Source organism: Oreochromis niloticus, linkage group LG17 (assembly GCF_001858045.2).
Source record: "Oreochromis niloticus isolate F11D_XX linkage group LG17, O_niloticus_UMD_NMBU, whole genome shotgun sequence".
NCBI classification, from domain to species: Eukaryota; Metazoa; Chordata; class Actinopteri; order Cichliformes; family Cichlidae; genus Oreochromis; species Oreochromis niloticus.
Genome location: NC_031981.2, coordinates 4,314,903 through 4,332,766, shown reverse-complemented (window position 1 = coordinate 4,332,766; position 17,864 = coordinate 4,314,903). Strand labels below are relative to the sequence as shown.

The 17,864-nt window shown below is 43.9% G+C and overlaps 1 protein-coding gene across 5 annotated transcripts in view; it reads right to left on the bottom strand.

The window, feature by feature from the left end:
* Nucleotides 1–17,864, bottom strand: part of sox5 (SRY-box transcription factor 5) — a 243,844-nt gene that overhangs the window by 51,673 nt on the left and 174,307 nt on the right. The gene's annotated exons all lie outside the window — the stretch shown is intronic.

The following is a 17,864-nucleotide window of genomic DNA, read 5'->3' as shown; positions in this document are numbered from 1 at the left end:
CGTAAGCGAATGAATTCATCCGAGGGCGACGTTCTGATTCGGATCCCGCACAGCTGAGAAGGATTCTGGGAAAAGCAGAGGGGGGAAAGCGCTGACAATAACTCTGGAATCGTCGGCTATTATTTTGGCTCATTGGCTCAAACGGAGTCAAGCTGCTGCCCTGCAGCCGAGCCAAAACAACCCCGTCCACCTGCCGAGAGACGGAGAGAGAAACTGTGTTTGTGTGTGTGTGTGTGTGTGTGTGTGTGTGTGTGTGTGTTGCAGCAAGCCCCCGTCCGGCTTTTGGATCCACAGTAAGCTTTTGGTTCAGGAGCTGCTGGAGAAAGGAGAGAGAGAGAGCGAGGGGAGGAGACTCAACCTCAGTCCAGCTTGCTCGGACCAACCTTACAAACAATGCCATCTCTCTCTCTCCCTCTCTCACTTTCTATTTTTCACTCAGACGTTTTGCCCTGAGTCACCAGAAGCAGCCAGCTCTATTTTTCCTATTATCTCATATTTGTGAAGACTGGAGACCTTTAAAGGAAAAGAGAGGGGGGTGGTGGTGAGGAGGAGGAGGAGGAGGAGGAGTGGGGTGTGTGGAAAGAGAAGGAAAGAAAAAGAGAGAGAGGGAGAGAGGGGAGGAAAAGAGAGAGTATGAGAGACAGAGAGCCCGGGTCCTCGGGTGCACAACAAAGGGGCCTCTGTGCCAGCGCCAGGCCCAGCCGGGCTCAGAGGAGGGTGGAGGATGAAGGAGGAGAACGAAGACAAGGAGGAGGAGGAGGGCCCACAGGAAAGGGCCCTGGCTTGGGACCCGTGGCCGGCGCTTATATCCCGCAAAACAGGCTCCACATTGACTTGGGCCTTGGCAGCCATGAGGAGACTCCATCTACTCCTCCCCCCCTCTAACCCCTTCCTCCTTCATTCTCCTCCTCCCCAACTGAGCAGGGGTCAGCTTTGAATAAGCAATTATACAAGCACTGGTGGAGTTTGTCTAAGACTGCCACCCTGAACACAGAAGTATTGAGATGGCAGGAAGAAGCAACAGAGAGGCAGCGAGTGAGGCACTGAAACGTGTGGTGACTTCTGCAGTTAAGAAAGAAAAAAAGCACACACGCACATTAGCTGGTGGCCATCACAGAGACAGAATAGGCATGTCTACATGTGATCTAAAGATTAGACTATAACTAGATTAAGGTAACTCTGTGCAACAGTCATGCAAACACCTTAACAAGGTTACCCTAAATGAATCAAAGTCAAAATCAGAGAAGCATAACTGATTTGACCTGCTCGTCATTTTGGATTTATAGCCTTAATCAGAATTGTTTCACGATACAACAACAGACGAAATTTCTTAATGCATCTAGACATTCGAGCCAGCTCTAAAACAAATCTGATTATTCTGATTACATAAAAGAACTAATCAAACTTTTACCTCGTATCTGGGTTACACGCTGTACGAAAAAGACTTATAAGCACCAGTTTGAGGATGGAGTCAAACACACCTACACATGGATTCGTAATTAAGAACGATGTTTGATTCCAGATAGCTTCAAGCTGTAATTACCTGACTTAATGCTTCACCTACAACAGATTTATTCCGGTATATCTATACTTACTCCAAAAAAGCAAAAAGGTTGTGTGTTACTATTTACAAAATTCTAGGTAACCCAATCTCGCAGCAGTAAAACGCTTCAACTTTAACAGTCTTCTACATTATGGAGGTGTTCAAAGAAACTTTTGAATTTGGAATACAAGTCCTCACTTATTTACACCCTCTCGATACCGCAGCTCTTGCTTTGCACAGACTGTCTACCCCTGACCCCCCCCTCATGCTGACGGCGCCAACATGCTCCATTACGAAATGATGATGTTGATATTTTGATGATCAATTCATGTCTGGTTGAGCTGGGCCATGTGTCTGGACACATTTTCATCGATTCCTTCTAAAGACAGTCCAATCGTTCCAAAGCAATGAGGATGGTGCCAAGATTATGGGCAGTCTCTTGTTTATAAAAAAAGGGAAAAAAGGAAAAAGAAACAGAAACAGGGGCACTATGTTTCAGAGAGGAGATGTATCAAAAAGCTTTTTGTCCAAGCCCACCTCGCACCACCACCTCCGCAAGGTTAGCTGCTAAAAGTACCAATTACTGGCTTGTTGTTGGGGAGAACGGTGCTTGGCAACAGTTGCCGCGGTGGCCGGGCCTCTGTGTAAACACTAAAATCCCTCTCCTCCTCCTCCTCCCTCCTTACTTTCTAACCCCCCGCCCCCCAGTGCTCCGTTTCTCCCACTGAAGCAGAGGATCGCAGCAAGAAACAGACAGAGGATGTGTGTGCGTGTGTGTAGATTCAGTCCCTGGTCGGCCTCAGTGTCCGCAGTGACTCTTCATTCAGAAGCTGCTCCAACTTTAGTTATTAATAAACACCCAGACCACTAGACTAGGGAGGACACCAGCACACGCAGACTCAAAGTATCTGGCATGGGCTCACGCTGAACAAAATCAACTTCAGAGAGCTGTGAGGCTGTTTTTCACCTTTTAATGTAAGTTAGGTTTTTGGGTGAAGCGACGGGGAGGGTGGGGGGGACATATGGCCCTCCCCTGAAGTGCTGTGACAATCTCAGCTGTGTTTCGGTGCGACACACCTGTTAATAGAAACCGTCACACACGTTATCACTTGCCAAAACACCTGAAGTCTAACCAAGCGGGGCGCTTTATTTTAGTCTTAAGTTGTAGAAAAAGGACACGTTTTTGTTTTTTTTCTCTCTCGTGCTGCAAAAAGAAAAGATCGAACTCAAAACAACAGATGCAGCGGGACTTTTTTTTTTGCATTCTAATATTAGGGATTGCATGGATGTATAGCAACATGTTTCCATTAAGTCCTAAGAATAGGCCGCGGCACATAAAGCGAACATTTACAAGGGTGTCAGTCAACAATTTAATAAATTGAAAATCCATTTATCTGAATGCAGAGTTCTGCCCTTCACTCCACTGCCTTTCCCTAACAGATGGTGTTGTGGGTGCTTATGTCCAATTTGATTTGAACCAAACCCTCAGCCAATTTTTACACTGGCATGAAATCTCAGCGAGCCAGATCCACACACTGGCAGTCAGAAATAGCAGCGGAGAGGGCGCGACATTGTGAAAGAACGATGAAGGGCAAAATCTGGAGCGACATTCGAGAAAGTCGCACAGAAACTTTTCCTTGTTGTTTCATTTCGCTTGTGTGTTGTTGCATTATTTTTTTTTCCTCCTTTCTTTCCTCCTCTGCGTGTTGTTTTTGTGCCGAGCCGGTGAAATTAGCGATGCTATCTTAATGCTGTGTTTTTGCGGGAGACAGAGAAACGTTCCTTTCACACACACAGACATACACACAGCATTTTCCCAATTGCCTCTGTGACCTCCATTATCATTAAATGGTGTTTGATAGGATCTAGACATTTGAATCCACTGCGGACTAATTCAGCTCAGCCCCTGATAGCCGCTGCCACCACACCTTATTAGGGACAAGCTATGGGACTGAACACAGATCCCATTTTCATTTTACTGCCTCATACTTTACAGGCTGAAGAGACCAAGTGTCAACTGAGGTACTGATAACCACCAAATACTGCCTGCTAATTGCCTGGTTAACAAACAGAGCCTCATGAGAGACTTTTGAATAGATAATAGAAGTTCACATGCAACAATGGGTCATGCTGTATTTAAAACTCAATGTATTCACTGAGGAGCCTCTGAAAAGCTGCTCTGTTGCCACATAAAAAACCCTGCATCTTGTGACTGTGAACTTTAAAAATAAATAAAGAAATAAAGAAATACAACTAAGAAAATCTCTGTTTTACCTTTAGATTTTTTAAATGATCCAATATGTTTTCGGCCTGTTTAACAAGAGTTCAAATAAGGCTCGTGATGTAATCTTTCAACTAAACTATGTAAATCGCTAAAATTAGGTTTTCAGCATCTATTAGTTACTTGCAAATTCAATGCAATTTACCTGAAGTCTTAACTTTCATGGAAAAATCAGATTCATACCAATGAGCTGTGGCTCAACCAATCAGATAAGCCATCTAAAGAAAAAGAAAAAAAAAAATCATTAAATGCGTTTCTATAAGGATGGAGTTAAATACTAGGGGCCAGTGCTCTTAATGCATGCACATCTCTCCCTGTCAAAAGCATCCTGTTAAAGTGGGCCAAGGCATGTGAACCATGTGTGTGTGTATGTGCGCGTGTGTGTGTGTGTCGCACACAGTGGCTCAGGCTGCTGTAATGGAAAATGACACTTGCAATCTGTCTCGTGGCAATAACCCCTCTTCAGTGCTCTTGTCTCCACTCCATGCACACACACACACACACATACACGTGTGCACGCAACACACTCGACGTCTCTGTCACTGCAGCAGCCCCGGGGCCGTCCTTGTCACTGCACAGCTTTATTGCATCACTTTAACGTGACAACAAAAGAAGACATTGTGTATTGGGCCTGCCGAGTATAGAAGGGGAATGGACCCACGCATTAACTACACAAGAGACAGACGGCGAGTGCGCGCTTCTGTGTGCGTGCACACACACACACACACACACACGCACACACACAGCAGCAGCGTTTTCTCTTGCGAGTCATGACATTTTTCGTCTGCCTGTCAAAGCAATGACAGAGAGACAGACAGAACAGCAAGACACTGCTGACACACTAATGCTGTTTTGCATGTTGGAAGCCTATTCAAACAGCGCTGAGCTGTGACTTTAACCTCTTCTGTGTGTGTGTGTGTGTGTGTGTGTGCGTGCATGTGAGACTGATGGGTGAAGACCGTTATTTCTGATGCTATCATAGTTTTGGCCCTGTGTTGGCTGTTTGATTGACAGTTGGCTTGGCTTTAGAGTGGCTTTGCTTTGCCGGACGGCGGAGGCGGGATCCGCCTATTCCAGTTAACGCGGACGCTGCTGACAAGAGCAAACAGACGCGCACACATGCGCACACACTTCTCCCTCTGTTTATGTGTCTGTTTGAGTCTTGATATCCATCTCTGTCTCTTTTTTGTCTTTCTTCTCTATGTGTGAATGTTTGTTCCATCTGTGCGCTGAACGGCTTGAGACAGAGCATGTTGTAAAGTCTTAAGAATAGCCCACATTGTCCTGTGTGCAGCTCAAAGATAGGGCGACAGACATGTGAGAACCATTAGACCAATGGCAACAACAGTCCAAACAGCAGTGGAATGTTCTGCTGACTAGCATGTGTGTGTTTGCGTGTGTGTATGTCTGACCTGTTGGAGCCTTATGGGTCACCGTGTTCCAATTACTCGGGCATGTCAACGTCGCTCCTTGTAAATCTTTTCCTATTCTCAAGTTTTCCTGGCAAGATTACGCCGCTGTTAGGCGAAGAAATAAGTTTGGTTGATGAGATGCCTCGTTGATAACAACTGATGCTGCTGGTTAGGTCACGTTTAGATCACTTAGCCATCTGTGGCTAGCAAATAGGAAGAGTAAAACTCACGCATTAAATGACAGAGTTGTGGGTGTCTTTGCCTTTTACAAAGCACACTACAGAGATAGACAGAAAGGAAGGGGGAAAGAGATTTGAACCAATGCCTCTGCTGACATTTGAGCAACTTGATATAATTAACCTATAATGAGGGATGACGTAACAACAGTGAAGTAGAACAATAACCCTGTGGAGGTGACGGTGATGTCATCAGGGTTACTGTATTTCCCCTCAGTCTTTAGACTTACAATTTTTAACAAAAAGTATCAAATACAAGTTTGCAAGTCGACTTTTAGGAGGCAACGAGGTGCAGTTTGGGAGCTGGAAGACAAAATATTTTGGAACTGCTTTAAACGGCTCCTTTCTAAAGCTGTGAGCTGTGCTTGACGACCGTTTCAGACATATTCACTCACACTGAAATCATCCAGAGCCAGCAGAAGAAAAACCTGCCTGAGACCAAGCCTTTAGAGACGTCTGGAGCTCACGGCGATTACTTGTACAAAATGCTGACCTTATTATTTGAAACTTTGGTCTTGTTTAATATGAACATCCACCACTATACAAGTAATATATAATAGAAGATAACAGTGTAACAGGTCTACTCACTACCAGCTGAAGTTTGAAGTGGGTTAAAACGGCTGTCAAAAAATTCAAATTCAATTTACTCAAAGCCAAAATCTGATTGGAATATCTGCTACGACACTGCTTCAGCTTTTCTTTGGAAATAAACTAGAAACTAATGAATGACTCCGATGTTTATCAAAACATATTGTGGTTCTTTTTTTATTAAATCAACCCGCGCTTAATCTTATCATTCATATCTTTTTCAGAACAAGATAACTGAGTCAAGTCGGGTGCATGAACTCTATTGATAAATATCACATCACATTTATTGTAAACCCTCATAAACACAACATGTTGTGTTGGTACTTCTTTTCTTCCTGAACATTCCTGTCTCTGTTGACCCTCTTTTCCTCCTCCTCCCACAAGACACCCATGACTCCTTGATTGGACTAATTGTCCTAACAACGTTTGGCTCGCTGGAAACTGGAGACTACAGTGGGGTATAATAACCTTGGAAATAACTTTGTTAGTGTAATTCAACAAACCAACAAAATGGACGAGGAGGCCGTGATCTGCAGTAAAATGGGGTAAAATATGGTTCAGTTGGTGGGTTAGAAAACGGCAACAAGCGTAAACTGACAATCTGATCGTGGGATTGGGAGGCAGGGGGGGTACAAATAGGGCTCAATATCAGAATATGTGAGTTTGGGAGAAAGAGTGCCAGATACACCAGCACCACCTTAAAAACAAGCCTCTCTGTGTGGCTCTCCTTAAGCCACCATCATGAGACTGAACTTTAAAAAAAAAAAGAAGATAAAACATGACTATATGATTTAAATTGGAAACACAGAGAAAGAGAGGCACCAGTATCACCACTACAGGGCCAGCAACCCACCATATGACACACAGAGACACACACGTGTACCTCCAGTGAGTCTGCAGTCTCTACCCACATCTGATGGAACCCTAAATAGCACTGTTACTGATCGTTGATATTCATGGTTGATCATCATTTTAAATCATCATTTTACTAACAAAGTTTAACAACAAGGAACCACATTCTAAATTTAAACAACTGACAGGCAGAAATGGTTGTGAGTGTGTGTCGGGGTAAGTGTGTGCCAAAAAACAGGAGAAAGAACAACTAGAACTACAATCACATGTTAAAATCAAGCACTTACAGACAACAGCAAAAAAGAAAGGAAGGAAGAAGTGTGAAGGGAAATGGAGAATGTGGATATCATATGTTGCTTTAGCAATGTAGTAACTAAGCTAATACAAACCAGTCTTTCTGAAGGTTTCTCATTAACTACACAAACACATATAATCAGCTAAAGAAAATGTGTCGGGATAAGAATTTGAAAGGCTAGCATTTGGATTTTCTATCATAACATTTAAATAACTGACTGGCTACAAGCTTTAAAACATTTCAAAGTTAGTTCTTCATCAAATGTCCTTTACTTGAATGTACCGATTGTGAACATTTGGGTTGACGCCAGTATTTTTGCTGTGTTTCTATAGTTATCTATTCTCTCTTTTGTGCAGGAAATCTTAAAAAAAACTTAAAAGGAGAAAACTGTTGTGTTTCACACGATCGGAAAATTTACAAAACTGAAAAAAACTGATTTGGTAAAAGAAATTGGCAGCTGACATCAGGAAATGTCATTTTATTTGCTCTTATCCAACAAGGCCAACACAGAAATTCAGCTGCTACATCAGTGGTTGGTTAGTACTACATGTCTTTTATTATCATTTTTAGACAAATATCTAATTAAAACTAACTTTTGAATAACAAACTGCTTAAATTAAAATCCCAAAATGGTTAAGTGGTGTCTCTTCACTTCAAAGTAACTGTCCACAACAGGAAGACTTTTAGCATCATCATTTAGTGCGCCAAGATTTCTTCTATTAAATTAAGGGACTCACAAGAGTCATATTTCCTGTCTGCTAAATGCCCGCTCCCATGGTTTACAGCCCCGAACACAACTTAAGATAATGCTGGTAAAGTCATTCTTTGAGTTTAGAAAATTCATCGAGCCCCACTGCGAACATTAAACACTAGTCTTCTTAACTGGAACCAATTTAAACCCTCACAAAAAAGCAAACTGTGTGAGTATTGTTATGGTTAAAGACAAAAAAAAAGACCCCTTAAAAGATGACCGTCTAAGTGAGTCTTTAGCAACTCTGGCAGTGTATTAATGATCACTGCAGTATCTTGTCATATACTCTTTTATACTGACTGTCTGTGATGTTTTGGAAAGGCTACAGAAACACACACCTGGGTTATAGAGAAGACTGGCATACAACAGCTGATTTGCTCTGTCAGTATTACAATGAGCCAAGAGGCCAAGTGCTTGTGTGTGTGTGTGTGTGCACGCGCGTGTATGTGCGTGTGTGCAAGCACACTTGCATCTGAGCATGTTTGGATGTTTGAATATGTGTGTGTATGTGTGTGTGTGTTTGTGTGTAGGTGACAACTCCAGCCCCAAACTGACTGGCATCTGGCGGTGGCAGTTGTTTTAACAGCTGAGCTGACAGCATTAATCCGAACGCACCCAAATCAAAAGGAGACAACACCTGTTCACTGCTCCTGAGCCCAGCCGAGGAAAAGATGAGGGGGGGAGAGGGAGGATGGGAGAGAGAAAGACGCAGAGCGAAGTATGAATGAAGGCAGGGAGTGAAAGAGATGGAGGGTTAGTGATTAGAAGCAGGTGGAAAGAGTGATGGGGACAAAGGGAGGTGGAAGGAGAAAGATGAAGGGAACGTGGTGGAGAAGGCAAATTTAGGCGAAGATAGGAGAGGGGTAAAAAGCACGGAATGAGTGAGAGAAGAGAGAGATACGAGGGAAGGATGGGATAAAAAAGCGAAGGAGGGGATGGGGAGAACGATGAGAGCGGGCATACTGCCAGGCAATACACACACGGCACTCTTTCCCTTGAGCGAAGCGGAAAGGGGCAATGGGCCAAACAAGGAAGGAGGGTGAAAACAGAGGGAAGGGAGGGGGAGAGGTGAATGGATGGATCCCACAGGGAGACAGAAAGAGGGAAAAAGGTGGGGTGTGGGGTGGCAGACAGAGGAGAACAGCAGCGATCTACCCAGAAGAAAATCAGAGCTCTGACTCGAGTCGCTGATGGTGACCGCTCTGCTGGCCAAGCAGCAGGGAAAGAAAAGAATGCAGCGCAGACCCTTGCTCCTTAACATCTGGCTCAAATAAGGCCGGGGTCATGCTGTAGGCGCAGGTCGTGACCTATGCGGCTGACAACACAGACACCGCCACTTCATCTGCAGGACCTTACCCCTTTGAGCAGCCAGCCCGGGGTTAATTAATAAAGACCTTGTGGCTTCAAAGACTGACACACTGACTGGCTGCTGGACCAGACTAGGACTGGCTTCCTGACACACTACAAGACAGATTTGTTACTCTCTGCATGCTGAAGAACACCACCTTAATATCTGTGATATAGGAGGGAACAGAAACGGTGGGGCTGGCTCGTGGGTGGTGATTACGTGGATAGTTGGCGTGTGGCCATTCGCTATCCCTGATGCATCATGGGAAGCTCTGACTCCTTGGTCAGGTCAAACAGCTTGGTGCATTTATCATGTGTATGGTGACACACTTGAATGTATGTGTGTGCAGACAATCTAACCAGAGCTATGTGGTGACATCAATCCCACGCCTCCAATCAGGTTGTTAAAGCCCCTTTACATCCATGTCAGGCTTTAAATCCTGCTCTGGACGCTGCTGACATGGGCGAGAGCGGACTACAGCTCTGACGCTTTCACATCTGTGTTAGAGCTGAGATGTAAAATTGCACTAAGCAGATTGTGCTACTTTGCAACAAGCCTACATGGATTATACAGGGAAAACCGGAGTGCAGTCCCTTACACACATACTGTATACGTTACCACGATGTACAGCAACAGATTTGGCTAATGTATGGAATAAAAAGTACAGAAAGTCTGCTAATAAACTAATCACATAGGATACTCACTCCTGTTTAAAGTATATATTTTATATCCTACAGAAGCCTTATACATTGGCCTGAAAGTATTGATGTGCACCTGCGATAAAGGACCTCTGTATGGGTCAAATAGATATTAAGCATGTATATAGCTCTATGAATTATGAATTATGAGGTTTTTATCAGCACCAGAGCACATTAAGCACATTGTTGTGCCCAGTACGGAAATGACAGACCTGTAATTACCTGAGAAATACAAAATATAAAACAGGCAGCTCATATACTACAGCAAAGCATATATGTTACTCAAGTTCTCAAAAGCATAACTTGTGAGCAATTTCCACCTATTTAAAGTCAGCTCAGTGCCTTCCTGTGCACGCACTACAAAATGTACACATTAAGAGAAGTTTGTGGAAACCTTGCAGCTAAGTGATACCTTTTTATATTTTGTTGTGGCAAAGAGTCAAGAGAAAAACTCGAGCATTTCTTTCCAAAATGCAACATCCACCTACTCACAAAGTAACTGCTGGTATGTCACTAAACTACTTAATGGAAGATTGTTGAAGTTGTTGGCTAACTTGACAATTTTTCTCACAAAGTAAAAATGTTGGAGGGCGCAGTTATTTGGCCCCTTTGAAAAACTGGTTGAACTCCAAACAGCAATTGCACCACAGTGTTTCTCAGAGTGTTCTTGTTGCTTAAGTGCCTCGGTGAAAAGTTTGGAGATTTTCTGCCGCATTTCATATCCTTTTGATAAAGTAATTGAGGGACAAATGAAAGTCAGCGCACTCTGCACAAAACTCATTAATCTTGCAGCCATTTTGCAGCATAAAAACATTCCTCTGACTCTCCATGGGAATGGGAGAAAAGACCAAAAGGAAAATGAGAGAAAAAGGAAGAAAAACAACAAGCGGGTGTGCAAATGAAGAGAGTTTATGAGAAAGCTGAATAGATAAATCATGGATTCCGCTGATTTGGTCATGGGACATGATGCTGAATGGAAATTAATGGGTGAGTGCCAAAACACTGGGGCCTGTCTAATATTTGGGAGTTGGGCCTTTATGTGAGACTCACACAAATACACGCACACAGAAGCCCAAACATATCTATGAAGTGTACTTGTAGCACACATGCACAATTACAATCTCACCTTGAAGAAACGCACACCTCTTGCCCAACTCATCATCAGATATCAACACACACACGCACAAACACACACACTGTACTCTAGGACAGTCAAACTGTGACTAGGTCACAGCAGCTAAGCTATGGAAGCCCCGGCTGATTCATGAAGCTTGAGCCTTTGTCCTTAACTTAATGCCACGCCGGGGGGGCAATAACACACACAGGCGCACACACACACCTTAAGAAAAACCACAGGACCCTCTCTCCTCTGTGTAAGCGCTTTTATGCTCATGTATTGGACAAAAGCTGGGGCACTGCTTTTCCCCTCAAAAACACAAACACACACACACTATTCATCTACTTAATATTGCTCATCTGGACACGGAAGAATGGCAGAAAAAGAGTTTCATCCTCAGCGATTGTCTCGTGCAACGCTGGAGAGAGAATGCAACGCTGAAAAGCGGACGCAAAACAATTCAATGAGAAAAGTGACTTGAATGCGCCTTTCATCAAGCCAACAATGGCCGGCCCCACAATAGGCCTCAGGTTCGCCCCATGACGTTGCCTGTTTCTCATGCCACAAAAGGAGAAAGAAGAAAGAACGAAAAAAAAGGAAAAGAAAAAGAAATGCCAAATTGACTCGATTTGAATTGTGAGCCATGTCCATGATGATTTTTTTCCCCTTTCTATAACAAACCCAGTGAAGTTAACTGGCACAATGAGACTCGGATAAGTGGAGAGAACGATAAATAAAAAGGTTTGGTTTTCTTGGATAAGCAACATGAGGCGTCCGCTTTTTCCTGCTTCAAAGTGAGTTTTATTTCAGCAAAAGGTTGTTGTTTCTTTCTTTTCTGTTCTTTTTTAAATGTGGAGATCTTTCTAAGCAAAGAATGTTTGAATTTTTACTACTGAGGGCTTTCTCTTTTTCCACCAGGTCACCGAATAGGTGGTGAAGCACAAAACACGAGTCCACATCTCGCTAGGAAAGAGTTCAAGGTAGCGGCAGCCTCATAAGCGTGGTGTCAACTTCTCTTCGGCAAATGCTGTCCGTACATTTGGAGCGCTTTGGTTGGCGAATGAGAAAAATCATGCTTTTTCTTGCTTTACCCCTTCAGTTTTAGTGAGCTGACAAAAGCAAAAAGGAAAAAAAAAAAAATCTCTTTCAACGTCCCCCCTTGGTTTGGTTTCACTTGCCTTCCTTTTTCCCAGTGCGACAAGGATAATCGCGGCAAACAATGGCTGCAAGATTCCTGCTGCACTTCATGTTAATTTATACAACTAACTAATTACCAACAAAGGGTGGAAATCACATAAAGACGTTCAACCCGCTCCCACGCTAGGGGTGTGAACCTGCTGCTGTGTGTGTGTTTATCCATATATGTGTGTTGCAGTCTGCAAATTCCCCTCAGGGATCTGTGCTTAAAAAAAAAAAAAAATCAGAGGTCTGTGTGATGACTTGCAAGGGCCGTAGATGCCATTGTTGATGTTTATAGTGTGTGCATGTGTGCAAGTGTGTTTGACGTAACCCCCCAGATAGCAGAGAAGAAGTAGGATTAGGCAAAGTGATGATGAGGAGGGGGTAGAGGGGAGGTGACGCGACTGATGGACGGATGAACAAGAAACTGCCTCGATCCCTCCACTTCTCTGCCTCCTTTTTTCCCCCTCCCTTTCATTCTCTCTCTCTGTCTTCTTAGGAAGAATGTATCCGCCCTTCCCATTGTCACCCATTGGAGTGTACGCAGGCGTGAGGGAGCTCCGGCCACTGTGTGCCTGTGTGGCACAATGGCCTCGCCTAAGTGCTGTCCTATAAAATGCCTCAGTGCTCTCTAAAAGCAAGCCCCGGGTACCCCTCCATGTCTTGAAAATAGATGAAGTGCTGTGTGTACATGTGCGAGCATGTGTTGGTGAGTGTGTGCTGCATGACATCTGTCACTGAGTTGGCATTTTCAGTATGGAAACCTGTGCCTTCAAGGAGCTCGGGGCAGCGAGTACGCTCAGCCGTAAAATACCGTTTTGGTTGACCTCGAGGTTGCAGGGCTGCAGACCGGCGTGTGAGGTTACAAGTGTGTGGGTACGAGTGCGTCTCTTGTTTCTGTGCATGTATGTACAAAATTAGGTGATAAAGAAGAGTGGCAAGGCTCTGACCTCAAACATGCACGCTGGCTCGCTGAAACGACAGCGTTGCCATTTACTGACCCCGACAAAGACTCTGACAGGAGAGACACATGCATCAAATACAGGACAGTATTATTGCTTGTAATCTCATTCATATCGATGGCAGTAGACTCAGGTACATTTTTCTTTTATGCAAATGTTAACGTTTACTGTCAAATTACTACAAAACTCTTTCCCAAGTGGTATAAAGGAAAGGAAGTGTCACACTAAGAATCCAGTTTGCTGCAGACTTTAAATAAAAAGCAAATACCTTTAAAAATATATTTCAAAGCTGTCTCTTGTTTTTCTCAAATCTTCAAATGCTAAAATGCCTAAATGTCCTTAAGTTGAACGGACAGCTCACCCCAGAATTTAATTTACATAGCTTTCCTCTGGCCTGTGGTGCTATTTATCCATGTAAACTGCTGTGGTGTGAGCTGCCCAGTTTTGGAGACATCTGCTTTCTCTTAAATGTAATGGAATGAAATAGGACTTGCCCTGAGGTGCCCAAAGCACCAAGGGAAAAAAAAGTACCTAAAAAAGTAAGCTACAATGTTTCTTTCTTGAAATAATAATAATACATTTTAATGATATACATAATATAACGAGGTGGTTGCTGAAAGAATAGCTTTGAGCCTTCTTATAGTGTAATCACATTCATGTAGCAACTATTTTCATTCTAGGAAACTACACCTGGCGAAACATTGAGATGGTGCGACAGGATGTAAGCATTAATGGTGTCTCCCTCACCTGCTCTTTGCTTCTTTTAGCTGTTCATAGACGGTAAAAACTAAATACTGTCCACATTAAACTATTTGCAACAAGATTTTTGACTTTTCTGAGTAACTGGGTCTCAGTTTTTGCAACAGAAATTAAGCTAAATACAAAGTCGAAAGTTGTATCTACCAAAAAACACATACAGCAGATTCTCTGAGCAACTTCAGGCTGGGAAGCTTTGTTTATCCCTGTAACAGCTGAAGCTAAAAAAGGAAAAAAAAACATTAAAAAAACAAAAAAACAATCCCAAAGGCCATGAAGCCCCAGTGACTGGTAGCTGTAGCTGGGTAGCAGAGGGTCAACAGACGGGTCCAGAGATGGAGCTCAGCTGGCACTTAATGTGCGAGCCACTTACAGTCAATGCCGCCATGTAGTGAGACGAGGAGAGGAGAAGAGAGGAGAGAAAAGGAGAGGAGAGGAGGCTGAGTGTCTGGTGAAAGTCCAGGGCAGTGGAGGCACCACTCCAGGGGCCGAGAGGAACATCTGTGCCCCATTTAGTGATGTTACTCCTCCTTTTAATTCCCCTCATTTTTCTTTTTGCAGCTTATAACTTCTGTCTGTCTGTATGTCTGTCTGTCTGACTGGGCTAATAGGTTATCACTGGGGGTTGCTCTGTGGCGTATGGGTCACAAAAGGTTAAATGATGACTCCAAGGTAACTGTCCAGGTGTGCATGCGTGTGCTCGTGGAGCCATCTCTCTTGGGTTTCTGCACCGTGTCTCCTCTTGACCCCGAGCCTCCTGCCATGCTCTGCACTTTGCGCTCATACTTCCACGTAATGGCACAACGCGCACACTCCAGCACGAGCCGCTTGCCTGACGGCCTCTCGCATCGAGTTGAACACACAGGAACACACATGCACGCACGCTTTGTCATGGCATTTTTATCTTCGCCTTGTCACTGCTGAAGAATTTATTAAAGACAGAATGCTGTGTGTCTGTGTGTGTGTGTTTGCACATGTTTTGTAGCAGTGTGTTTGAGAGAGAGTCCGCGTGTGTGTGTGAGTATCTCGCGGGTAGCAGGTGGCCGTGGATTAAGACAGGAGATGAATGGAGAGAGCAGGAGAGCGGTGGAGCATGGTTGGGCCAGGCCATGGGGGACAACATGGCTAGTCATTTATTAGAGGCCAACACACACACCTTACATGTATGCAACCAAATGCAATCCTTCCCACAGCAAACACACACACACTTTCTGCCACAAATACATATGCAAATGCACATGCGCAAGTATATGTGCTCCCAAAGGCTTTAACAGCACTCACACTGACCTAGTATCTACTATCTCCATTCATCTAGCCTAAGTAGAGCAGCACTAGCCACAGACACAAAACTAAATCTTTCAAACTTAAGGCATTCTTAGCGAGCGTGAGTGTCTGTGTGTGTGTGTGTGTGTGTGATGTCTAAAGAGCTCAGGGCCTGCCTTCGATAAGTCAAGCCCCTCTTTCTGTTTCAAGATGTTTATCGTTTTCTGACCCATTTTGTGTCCCTGGCCCCTTGTTCACATCCCTCCTGGTGTCAATGTTCGTACACTATGAATGTGTATGTGTGTCTCATTGATCCAGCTGGAGGCTTTGTGTGTGTGTGTGTGTGTGTGTGTGTGTGTGTGTGTGTGTGTGTGTGTGTGTGTGAAAGAGAGAGAGGGAGAGAGCAGTAATATTCCAGGCCTTTCATAATGATTAAAGCCTTCATTAAATTTTCATCCCAACCTGCTGTTTGCTGCTAATGGCCTTTGTGAGCCACACAGCCAAACAATAGCTAGCCGGGCACAGAAAAGGGATTTCTATCTCACGTTCAATACTGCCCCTCATCGTCCCCCCCCCACTTCCTCCATTTCCCTCTGCCTCTCTTCATCTTTTCTCAGCCTCCTTTTTCTTCCTTTACTCTCTTTTCTTTTTTCCTTAGCCTGGGTTGGTGTGTGCGTGCTGGGTCTTGAGGCGCTGGGGCCTTTTGTTAGCGCGTCTCATTTAAACATAGAGAAGCTAATGCTCCAGGTCGGTTTGGATGCTGCTCTGCTGTGGCACTGTGCTAATGGGGTCTGTGAAGACACTGGTCTTTCTCTTCTTCACTTTCCCTACCTTCACCTTCCGTCTCCTCCTTCCCCTTCCTCCCTCTCTCCTTCTCTCACTCTCCGCTGGCTGACTCATAAAGATCCATTATTGTTGTTTTTTTCCTGTGCAGCCGGTTCACGAGGTCCAGTGAAGCAGCGAACAACCCAAAACACACCTCAATTACAGCTCAGCTCGACAAACAGTTCAGTTTTTCTCTCTTTCTTTTTTTTTTTTCCTTAAAATGTGCCACAACAGGCCTCTCTATCGACTGGAATAAAAACAACCAGACAGCGAGAGCTGACCAGCAGTCTCGGCCTTTTGAAAACTCGGCAGAAAAGCCTGGAAAATAAGGTTAGTGCATCGCAGCTTGAAATGAAAGCCTGTTGATGTACTGGCGGAATACAAACACATAATGCACCTACACTTTAAAGGCAAATCCACACTGCACCACTGAGCTGTTTTTTCACCTTTTGGGTATGCTGTTATGTGAGCTTGAGGCTGCATGGTCAGAGATGTACAAATATTAGCACGTTGCAGCAGTCGACTTGAAATCTGTTCTCCAACGACCACTTCAGGCTGAGTCCAAAAGCTAGTCTATCCCCAATAGATGATAAAATACTACATAAACTGCATCCACGGATAGTTCCCCCTAATTGTAACATCTATATGAAGGGTGCATTTCTTTTAAAACCCACCTGTTTGGAATTATTTTTAAGGCTTTGCGTCCGTTTTGCTTATGGAAGCAGCTTGCTCACAAACTTGACTACACTTAGCTGATAACTTAACGTTTCACTCTCGCCTAAATATCACTTTCGGCTCCAAAACAACAAGCATACTGGAAGCCACAATGCAAAACATTCAGGCTTCAGGATACAGTCCAGAGACCAACAGGTGACATCATACCAACTGTGTCCAACTCTGAAAAACTGTTTTTGTTTTTGATGGAAACTGACTCTTAATCAACTCGTGTCCCTCAATCAGGATCTTTTCGGGTTAATTAGAAAGGACTTTCCTGCACAACAGGTTTTGGTAGGACCCCAACATGTTGCAGGCTCTAAGCTGCATTTCTTAGTGATGCAGTATATCCTTTAAAGCTGACACTGACTTCTCTGTGAAGCATCCCCACCAATACAGTAACCTGTTATTTATATTAGCACATCTTCCTAAAGGGGATGGACACCTGTTGTCACATTATCTCTTAAATGCATTTCATGGTGACTTAAGCCCCCATTTGTGGGAGCAGTGGACATTAGTGGGCTAACTTTATCTTCTCTAGACTCCAACTGTTTAGCCTGAGGATAAATTTGACAGTAAAATGTGGGGGCTAATCGAGCTCAACTATGGAGGCCCTGCAGAAAAACAATGTTTGGAATCTGTATCCAACAGAACATGTTACAAAATTACTAAGAAAGGTGATAAGATGATCACTGAGCTGAGAGAATTTTTAAGTAACTGCTTCAAATTAAAGCAGGGAAACATTTGGTGATTTGTTAATCTACTAAAGTATGTTTGGAGGCCTTTCACACTCACTCCAGTGCACACTACACACACAAGCACGTGCATCCACGCTCGCATCTTATTTGTCAGGTTGTGATAAATATGCAAGGCACGGTGGACAATAGGCCCAAGCAGCCAATGCTGTCTGTCTGTATGCTGGAAAAAAAACAAAGGCTCGCCTCTCATCTGAATGTGTGTGGGTTCAGAACAGAGGGAAAGAGTGAGAGAGAGAAAGAAAATAAGACAGAAAGAAAGAAGAAGAAGATGAGGAAGAGGGAAACG